We start from the raw sequence: 9,493 nt of genomic DNA, 5'->3' as shown, positions 1-9,493 counted from the left end.
AGCGAGAATAGGAGAGGGCCTAGAACAGAGCCCTGGGGGACACCAGTGGTGAGAGCGCGTGGTGAGGAGACAGATATCGCCACGCCACCTGGTAGGAGCCCTGTAAGGAGGACGCAATCTATCCCCCATACGGAGATGCCCAACTGGAGAGGGTGGAGAGGAGGATCTGATGGTTCACAGTATCAAGGCAGCCGATAGGTCTAGAAGGATGAGAGCAGAGGAAGAAGGGTTGTCACCACAGAGCCGCCATCTTGGAATGACATTAAAAAACAATCCCTTTCATGTTTCAAATCCTCCTTGACACATTGTATTAAAACAGCTCATGTGGTTTTACTGTATATAATGTATGTAAAATATGAACATCTGGCTTTAAAATCACTTTTATCTCCAGATTTTGTGAAAGTCAACCAACATCATTGTAAATATTTGTGTAAATATGAATTATGTGTTTGTCAAATCTTGTCTTCATTTAGTCTGTTATAATAATGAAGACAGTAATACCATAAGAGTCCGTTCTACCTTTGAGATTTACATATCTATTGTGTATGTATATACACTGTGCCTTTTAAAGCATTTCATTAAAACATCAAAATAGTCAAGTGCGTGTTTATGTGTGTGTGTGTTTGTTTATGTGCTTGAGTGTGTGTGTAGTGTGTGTTTGCCAGTGTGTGTGTGTAGTGTGTGTTTGTCAGTGTGTGTGTTTGTTTATGTGCTTGAGTTTGTGTTTGTAGTGTGTGTTTGTCAGTGTGTTTCTAGTGTGTGTGTGTGTGTTTGTGTGTGTGTGTGTGTGTGTGTGTGTGTGTGTGTGTTTGTGTGTGTGTGTGTGTGATTGTCAGTGTGTTTGTGCACATGTAAAGAAAGAGGAAGAGTCTTCTAGACTTGAACCGCCTGACTGACACACCACAGAGAGAGCAGACTCGTAGTGTGACAGCAGTACTGTACGGTGTAGTGAAGGTACTGTAGCAGGAGTAGTGTAGTGAAGGTACTGTAGCAGGAGTAGTGTAGTGAAGGTATTGGAGCAGGAGTACTGTAAGGTGTAGTGAAGGTACTGTAGCAGGAGTAGTGTAGTGAAGGTACTGTAGCAGGAGTAGTGTAGTGAAGGTATTGGAGCAGGAGTACTGTACGGTGTAGTGAAGGTACTGTAGCAGGAGTAGTGTAGTGAAGGTACTGTAGCAGGAGTAGTGTAGTGAAGGTATTGGAGCAGGAGTACTGTACGGTGTAGTGAAGGTACTGTAGCAGGAGTAGTGTAGTGAAGGTACTGTAGCAGGAGTAGTGTAGTGAAGGTACTGTAGCAGGAGTAGTGTAGTGAAGGTACTGTAACAGGAGTAGTGTACGGTGTAGTGAAGGTACTGTGAAAGAAGTAGTGAAGGTACTGTGACAGGAGTAGTGTAGGGTGTAGTGAAGGTACTGTAACAGGAGTAGTGTAGTGAAGGTACTGTAACAGGAGTAGTGTAAGGTGTAGTGAAGGTACTGTAACAGGAGTAGTGTAGGGTGTAGTGAAGGTACTGTAACAGGAGTAGTGTAGTGAAGGTACTGTGACAGGAGTAGTGTAGGGTGTAGTGAAGGTACTGTGACAGGAGTAGTGAAGGTACTGTGACACGAGTAGTGTACGGTGTAGTGAAGGTACTGTAACAGGAGTAGTGTAGGGTGTAGTGAAGGTACTGTAACAGGAGTAGTGAAGGAACTGTGACAGGAGTAGTGTAGGGTGTAGTGAAGGTACTGTAACAGGAGTAGTGTAGGGTGTAGTGAAGGTACTGTAACAGGAGTAGTGTAGGGTGTAGTGAAGGTACTGTAACAGGAGTAGTGTAGGGTGTAGTGAAGGTACTGTAACAGGAGTAGTGTAGGGTGTAGTGAAGGTACTGTAACAGGAGTAGTGCAGGGTGTAGTGAAGGTACTGTAACAGGAGTAGTGTAGGGTGTAGTGAAGGTACTGTGAAAGGAGTAGTGAAGGTACTGTGACAGGAGTAGTGTAGGGTGTTATGAAGGTACTGTAACAGGAGTAGTGTAGTGAAGGTACTGTAACAGGAGTAGTGTAAGGTGTAGTGAAGGTACTGTAACAGGAGTAGTGTAGGGTGTAGTGAAGTTACTGTAACAGGAGTAGTGTAGGGTGTAGTGAAGGTACTGTAACAGGAGTAGTGAAGGAACTGTGACAGGAGTAGTGTAGGGTGTAGTGAAGGTACTGTAACAGGAGTAGTGTAGGGTGTAGTGAAGGTACTGTAACAGGAGTAATGTAGGGTGTAGTGAAGGTACTGTAACAGGAGTAGTGTAGGGTGTAGTGAAGGTACTGTAACAGGAGTAGTGCAGGGTGTAGTGAAGGTACTGTAACAGGAGTAGTGTAGGGTGTAGTGAAGGTACTGTGAAAGGTGTAGTGAAGGTACTGTAACAGGAGTAGTGTAGTGAAGGTACTGTAACAGGAGTAGTGTAGGGTGTAGTGAAGGTACTGTGACAGGAGTAGTGTAGGGTGTAGTGAAGGTACTGTAACAGGAGTAGTGTAGTGAAGGTACTGTGACAGGAGTAGTGTAGGGTGTAGTGAAGGTACTGTGACAGGAGTAGTGAAGGTACTGTGACACGAGTAGTGTACGGTCTAGTGAAGGTACTGTAACAGGAGTAGTGTAGGGTGTAGTGAAGGTACTGTAACAGGAGTAGTGAAGGTACTGTGACAGGAGTAGTGTAGGGTGTAGTGAAGGTACTGTAACAGGAGTAATGTAGGGTGTAGTGACGGTACTGTAACAGGAGTAGTGTAGGGTGTAGTGAAGGTACTGTAACAGGAGTAGTGAAGGTACTGTGAAAGGAGTAGTGAAGGTACTGTGACAGGAGTAGTGTAGGGTGTAGTGAAGGTACTGTGAAAGGAGTAGTGTAGGGTGTAGTGAAGGTACTGTAACAGGAGTAGTGTAGGGTGTAGTGAAGGTACTGTAACAGGAGTAGTGTAGGGTGTAGTGTAGGCTCTGGAGAGTCTTACGGTTGTGGGCCGAGCAGTTGCCTTACCATGCGGTGATACAGCCCGTCAGGATGCTCTCGATTGTGCATCTGTAAAAGTTTGTGAGTGTTTTCGGTGACAAGCCAAATTTCTTCAACCTCCTGAGGTTGCGCCCTCTTCACCACGCTGTCTGTGTGGGTGGACCATTTCAGTTTGTCCGTGATTTGTACACAGAGGAACTTAAAACTTTCCACCTTCTCCTCTGCCGTCCCGTCGATGTGGATAGGGGGTGGTCCGTCTGCTCTTTCCTGAAGTCCACGATCATCTCCTTTGCTTTGTTGACGTTGAGTGGGAGATATTTTCCTGACACCACACTCCGAGGGTCCTCTCCTCCTCCCTGTAGACCATCTTGTTGTTGTTGGTAATCAAGCCTACCACTATAGTGTCGTCTGCAAACTTGATGATTGAGTTGGAGGCGTACATGGCCACCCAGTCATGGGTGAACAGGGAGTACAGGAGAGGGCTGAGAACGCACCCTTGTGGGGCCCCAGTGTTGAGGATCAGCAGGGTGGAGATGTTGTTTCCTACCCTCATCACCTGGGGGCAGCCCATCAGAAAGTCCAGGACCAGTTGCACAGGGCGGGATCGAGACCCAGGGTCTCGAGCTTAATGACGAGTTTGGAGGGTTCTATGGTGTTAAATGCTGAGCTGTAGTCGATGAACAGCATTCTTACATAGGTATTCCTCTTGTCCAAATAAGATAGGGCAGTGTGCAGTGTGATTGTGATTGAGTCGTCTGTGGACCTATTGGGGCGGTAAGCAATTGGAGTGGGTGTAGGGTATCAGGTTGGGTGGAGGTGATATGGTCCATGACTAGTCTCTCAAAGCACTTCATGATGACAGAAGTGAGCTCTATGGGGCGATAGTCATTTAGCTCAGTTACCTCGGCTTTCTTGGGAACAGGAACAATGGTGGCCCTCTGGAAGCATGTGGGCACAGCAGACTGGGATAGGGACTGATTGAATATGTCCGTAAACACACCAGCCACCCGGTCTGCGCTCTGAGGACACGTCTATGGATGCCGTCTGGGCCGGCAGCCTTGCGAGGGTTAACACGTTTAAATGTTTTACTCACGTTGGCCACGGTGAAGGAGAGCCCACAGGTTTTGGTAGCGGGCCGTGTCAGTGGCACTGTTTTGTCCTCAAACACAGTGCCACTGCTGCTATGGTGACCAGTGAGCTGAGATGAGTTGGGGCAAAGAAAGACTTTCAGTGTTTCCCTAATGCTGCCATCAATCCACAGTTTCTGGTTAGGGAAGGTTTTAATAGTCACAATGGGTACAACGTCACCGATGCAATTACTAAGAAAATCACTCACCGAGTCAGTGCATACATCAATGTTGTTGTCTTAGGTTATATCCCAGTCCACATGATCGAAGCAATCATGAAGCGTGGAATCCGATTGGTCGGACCAGCGTTGAACAGACCTGAGCACGGGCGTTTCCTGTTTTAGTTTCTGTCTATAGGCTGGGAGCAACAACAATGGAGTTATGGTCAGATTTGCCAACAGGAGGGTGGGGGAGGGCTTTGTATGTGTCGCAGAAGTTAGAGTAGCAATGATCCAGAATGCTGCCAGCTCGAGTTGCGCATTTGATATGATAAAATGATAAAAAATTTAGCGAGCCTTGTTTTCAGATTAGCTTTGTTAGGTCAGGTGTACAGAAGGACTTGAGCGCCTGTATGTTGTTATGATTACACCATGAGTCATTAATTAAAAGGCATACACCCCGCCCTTCTTCTTACCAGAGAGATGCTTGTTTCTGTCGGCGCGATGCGTGAAGAAACCAGGTGGCTGTACCGACTCTGACAACATATTCAGAGTGAGCCATGTTTCCGTGAAACAGAGAATGTTACAGTCTCTGATGTCTCTCTGGAAGGCAACCCTTACTCGAATTTCATCTAACTTGTTGTCAACGGACTGGACATTGGCGAGTAGTATACTCGGGAGCGGAGAGCGATGTGCCTACGAAGCCTGACCAAAAGACCGCCCCGTCTGCCCCTTCTGTTGTTTTGGGTCGTCTACTGGGATCAGATCCATTATCCTGGGTGGTGGTCCGAACAGAGGATCCGCTTCGGGAAAGTCGTATTCCTGGTCGTTATGTTGGTAAGTTGACGTTGCTCTGATATCCAATAGTTCCTCCCGGCTGTATGTAATAAGACTTCAGATTTCCTGGGGTCACAATGTAAGAAATAATACATAAAAAAACAGAACACTGCATAGTTTGCTAAGAACGTGAAGCAAGGCAGCCATCTCTGTCAGCGCCATCTTACCTTCAGTAAAGACTCTGATTCTAGTAACCCCCCAGACACTCCCCCAACAGCTGTAGACACCTCATAATGTACTGCACCATTAAACACTCTGCTACATAGTCTACTACTGTAGACACCTCATAATGTACTGCACCATTAAACACTCTGCTACATAGTCTACTACTGTAGACACCTCATAATGTACTGCACCATTAAACACTCTGCTACATAGTCCACTACTGTAGACACCTCATAATGTACTGCATCATTAACACTCTGCTACATAGTCTACTACTGTAGACACCTCATAATGTACTGCACCATTAAACACTCTGCTACATAGTCTACTACTGTAGACACCTCATAATGTACTGCACCATTAAACACTCTGCTACATAGTCTACTACTGTAGACACCTCATAATGTACTGCACCATTAAACACTCTGTTACATAGTCTACTACTGTAGACACCTCATAATGTACTGCACCATTAAACACTCTGCTACATAGTCTACTACTGTAGACACCTCATAATGTACTGCACCATTAAACACTCTGCTACATAGTCTACTACTGTAGACACCTCATAATGTACTGCACCATTAAACACTCTGCTACATAGTCTACTACTGTAGACACCTCATAATGTACTGCATCATTAACACTCTGCTACATAGTCTACTACTGTAGACACCTCATAATGTACTGCACCATTAAACACTCTGCTACATAGTCTACTACTGTAGACACCTCATAATGTACTGCATCATTAACACTCTGCTACATAGTCTACTACTGTAGACACCTCATAATGTACTGCATCATTAACACTCTGCTACATAGTCTACTACTGCAGACACCTCATAATGTACTGCACCATTAAACACTCTGCTACATAGTCTACTACTGTAGACACCTCATAATGTACTGCACCATTAAACACTCTGCTACATAGTCTACTACTGTAGACACCTCATAATGTACTGCACCATTAACACTCTGCTACATAGTCTACTACTGTAGACACCTCATAATGTACTGCACCATTAACACTCTGCTACATAGTCTACTACTGTAGACACCTCATAATGTACTGCACCATTAAACACTCTGCTACATAGTCTACTACTGTAGACACCTCATAATGTACTGCACCATTAAACACTCTGCTACATAGTCTACTACTGTCACTGATCTGTATGGAACAGCATTAATTAATGTTGTCATTTGTTCATGTTTTCATGTTGTCATTTAGTCATTCATTTGTGCTTTTAAATAATTCATTTATTTGATCGTTCATTTGTTAATTAGTTCAAATATTCATTTAATAATGAATTCATTAGTTTGTTCATTATTCATATTTTTTTCATATCGTGTATTAATTTATTTGTTCGTTCATTAATCATTCGCTAGTTAAATCATCTGTTCATTCACTATTTAGTTAGTCGGTCCGTCCGTTCATTCATTATTTGTTTGTTAATTCATTCAAATTTTTATTGATTTAAAAAAAATATATATTCTTTTAATTTGTTCATATATTCATTCATGTATTTTTTGTTTGTTCCTTCATTCATCATTCGTTAGTTCAAATCATCTGTTTGTTTATTTGTTATGTTGTTTGTCAGTCATTACATTCAGCACGTCCATTCATTCATTCATCATTCGTTAGTTCAAATCATCTGTTTGTTTATTTGTTATGTTGTTTGTCAGTCATTACATTCAGGACGTTCATTCATTCATTCATCATTCGTTAGTTCAAATCATCTGTTTGTTTATTTGTTATGTTGTTTGTCAGTCATTACATTCAGCACGTCCATTCATTCATTCATCATTCGTTAGTTCAAATCATCTGTTTGTTTATTTGTTATGTTGTTTGTCAGTCCACTGTACACATGTACCACTGTCACTAGACACACAGAGCTGAGATGGAGGGACAGATGGAGAGAGAGAGAGATGAAGGGAGAGAGAGATGGAGGGAGAGAGAGATGGAGGGAGAGAGAGATGGAGGGAGAGAGAGATGAAGGGAGAGAGAGATGGAGGGAGAGAGAGATGAAGGGAGAGAGAGAGATGAGGGAGAGAGAGATGGAGGGAGAGAGAGATGAAGGGAGAGAGAGAGATGAGGGAGAGAGAGATGAGGGAGAGAGAGATGGAGGGAGAGAGAGATGAAGGGAGAGAGAGATGGAGGGAGAGAGAGATGAGGGAGAGAGAGATGGAGGGACAGATGAAAGGAGAGAGAGATGAAGGGAGAGAGAGATGGAGGAGAGAGAGATGAAGGGAGAGAGACATGGAGGGAGAGAGAGATGAAGGGAGAGAGAGATTAAGGGAGAGAGAGATGAAGGGAGAGAGATGAGATTTGAAGGGAGAGAGAGATGGAGGGAGAGAGAGATGGAGGGAGAGAGAGATGAAGGGAGAGAGATGAAGGGAGAGAGAGATGGAGGAGAGAGATGGAGAGAGAAAGAGATGGAGGGAGAGAGAGATGGAGGGAGAGAGAGATGAAGGAGAGAGAGATGAAGGGAGAGAGAGATGGAGGGAGAGAGAGATTAAGGGAGAGAGAGATGAAGGGAGAGAGATGGAGGGAGAGAGAGATGGAGGGAGAGAGAGATGGAGGGAGAGAGAGATGAAGGGAGAGAGAGATGAAGGGAGAGAGAGATGGAGGGAGAGAGAGATGGAGGGAGAGAGAGATGAAGGGAGAGAGAGATGAAGGGAGAGAGAGATGGAGGGAGAGAGAGATGGAGGGAGAGAGAGATTAAGGGAGAGAGATGAAGGAGAGAGAGAGGGAGGGAGTAGAGAGATGAAGGGAGAGAGAGATGAAGGGAGAGAGAGATGGAGGGAGAGAGAGATTAAGGGAGAGAGAGATGAAGGAGAGAGAGATGAAGGAGAAGATGGAGGGAGAGAGAGATGGAGGGAGAGAGAGATTAGGGAGATGGAGGTTAAGGAGAGAGAGATGAAGGGAGAGAGAGATGGAGGGAGAGAGAGATGGAGGGAGGTCGCCCTCCAGTGGTAGAATAACTCTGTTTCTCTCCTCTGTAGAGAGAATAACTCTGTTTCTCTCCTCTGTAGACAGAATAACTCTGTTTCTCTTCTCTGTTGACAGCCTCCAGTCTGCATGAGTGTATGAATGTGTTTCTGTGCTATGATCTATACAGGACTCTCTCACCTGGAATTTTCTCTCTCTCTCTCTCTCAACTGTGGATGTAGGAACAAAGATGTGATTGGTTAAGGAGGAAGAGGGAGGGGCTGTCAGACATAACATGTGGTAGGAGGGTTTGAACTAGTAGAGAGAGTGAGCGAGATGCAGAAATAGGGAACTACATAGTTGTAAGACTGCAAATTAGTATGAGGACCTAGAGAGGGAGGGCAGAGAGAGAACATAAAGTACATGAAGTTTGTATTTAAGTTCCTAAAAGTAGACCGGAGAAAGTTAAGACTTGGACACACAACATTATATCAGAACCTATAGACACCTGGACCAACCTGGAGAGAACACAGCATTATATCAGAACCTATAGACACCTGGAGAGAACACAACATTATATCAGGACCTATAGACACCTGGAGAGAACACAACATTATATCAGGACCTATAGACACCTGGAGAGAACACAGCATTATATCAGGACCTATAGACACCTGGAGAGAACACAACATTATATCAGGACCTATAGACACCTGGAGAGAACACAGCATTATATCAGGACCTATAGACACCTGGAGAGAACACAACATTATATCAGGACCTATAGACACCTGGAGAGAACACAACATTATATCAGGATCTATAGACACCTGGAGAGAACACAGCATTATATCAGGATCTATAGACACCTGTAGAGAACACAACATTATATCAGGACCTATAGACACCTGGAGAGAACACAGCATTATATCAGGACCTATAGACACCTGGAGAGAACACAACATTATATCAGGATCTATAGACACCTGTAGAGAACACAACATTATATCAGGATCTATAGACACCTGGAGAGAACACAACATTATATCAGGACCTATAGACACCTGGAGAGAACACAACATTATATCAGGACCTATAGACACCTGGAGAGAACACAGCATTATATCAGGACCTATAGACACCTGGAGAGAACACAGCATTATATCAGGACCTATAGACACCTGGAGAGAACACAACATTATATCAGGACCTATAGACACCTGGAGAGAACACAACATTATATCAGGACCTATAGACACCTGGAGAGAACACAACATTATATCAGGACCTATAGACACCTGGAGAGAACAC

The 9,493-nt window shown here is 44.3% G+C and overlaps 1 long non-coding RNA gene across 4 annotated transcripts; it reads right to left on the bottom strand.

Annotated features, from left to right (window-relative positions):
- Positions 1-5,295: 5,295 nt before the first annotated feature.
- Positions 5,296-6,430, bottom strand: LOC127923899 (uncharacterized). 4 transcript variants are annotated; one of them, XR_008116070.1, is made up of 5 exons: positions 6,309-6,430; positions 6,087-6,198; positions 5,698-6,031; positions 5,475-5,641; positions 5,296-5,362 (listed from the first exon to the last, which is right to left on the bottom strand). It is a non-coding gene; the product is annotated as an uncharacterized LOC127923899 (long non-coding RNA). The 4 variants fall into 4 exon arrangements; XR_008116072.1 differs by having other exon boundaries at positions 5,754-6,031; XR_008116071.1 differs by having other exon boundaries at positions 6,365-6,430.
- Between the last annotated feature and the right edge of the window lie 3,063 nt (positions 6,431-9,493).

The sequence above is a fragment of the Oncorhynchus keta genome, unplaced genomic scaffold (genome assembly GCF_023373465.1).
Source record: "Oncorhynchus keta strain PuntledgeMale-10-30-2019 unplaced genomic scaffold, Oket_V2 Un_contig_3342_pilon_pilon, whole genome shotgun sequence".
Taxonomy (NCBI): domain Eukaryota; kingdom Metazoa; phylum Chordata; class Actinopteri; order Salmoniformes; family Salmonidae; genus Oncorhynchus; species Oncorhynchus keta.
This window is presented reverse-complemented; position numbering and strand designations above follow the sequence as displayed.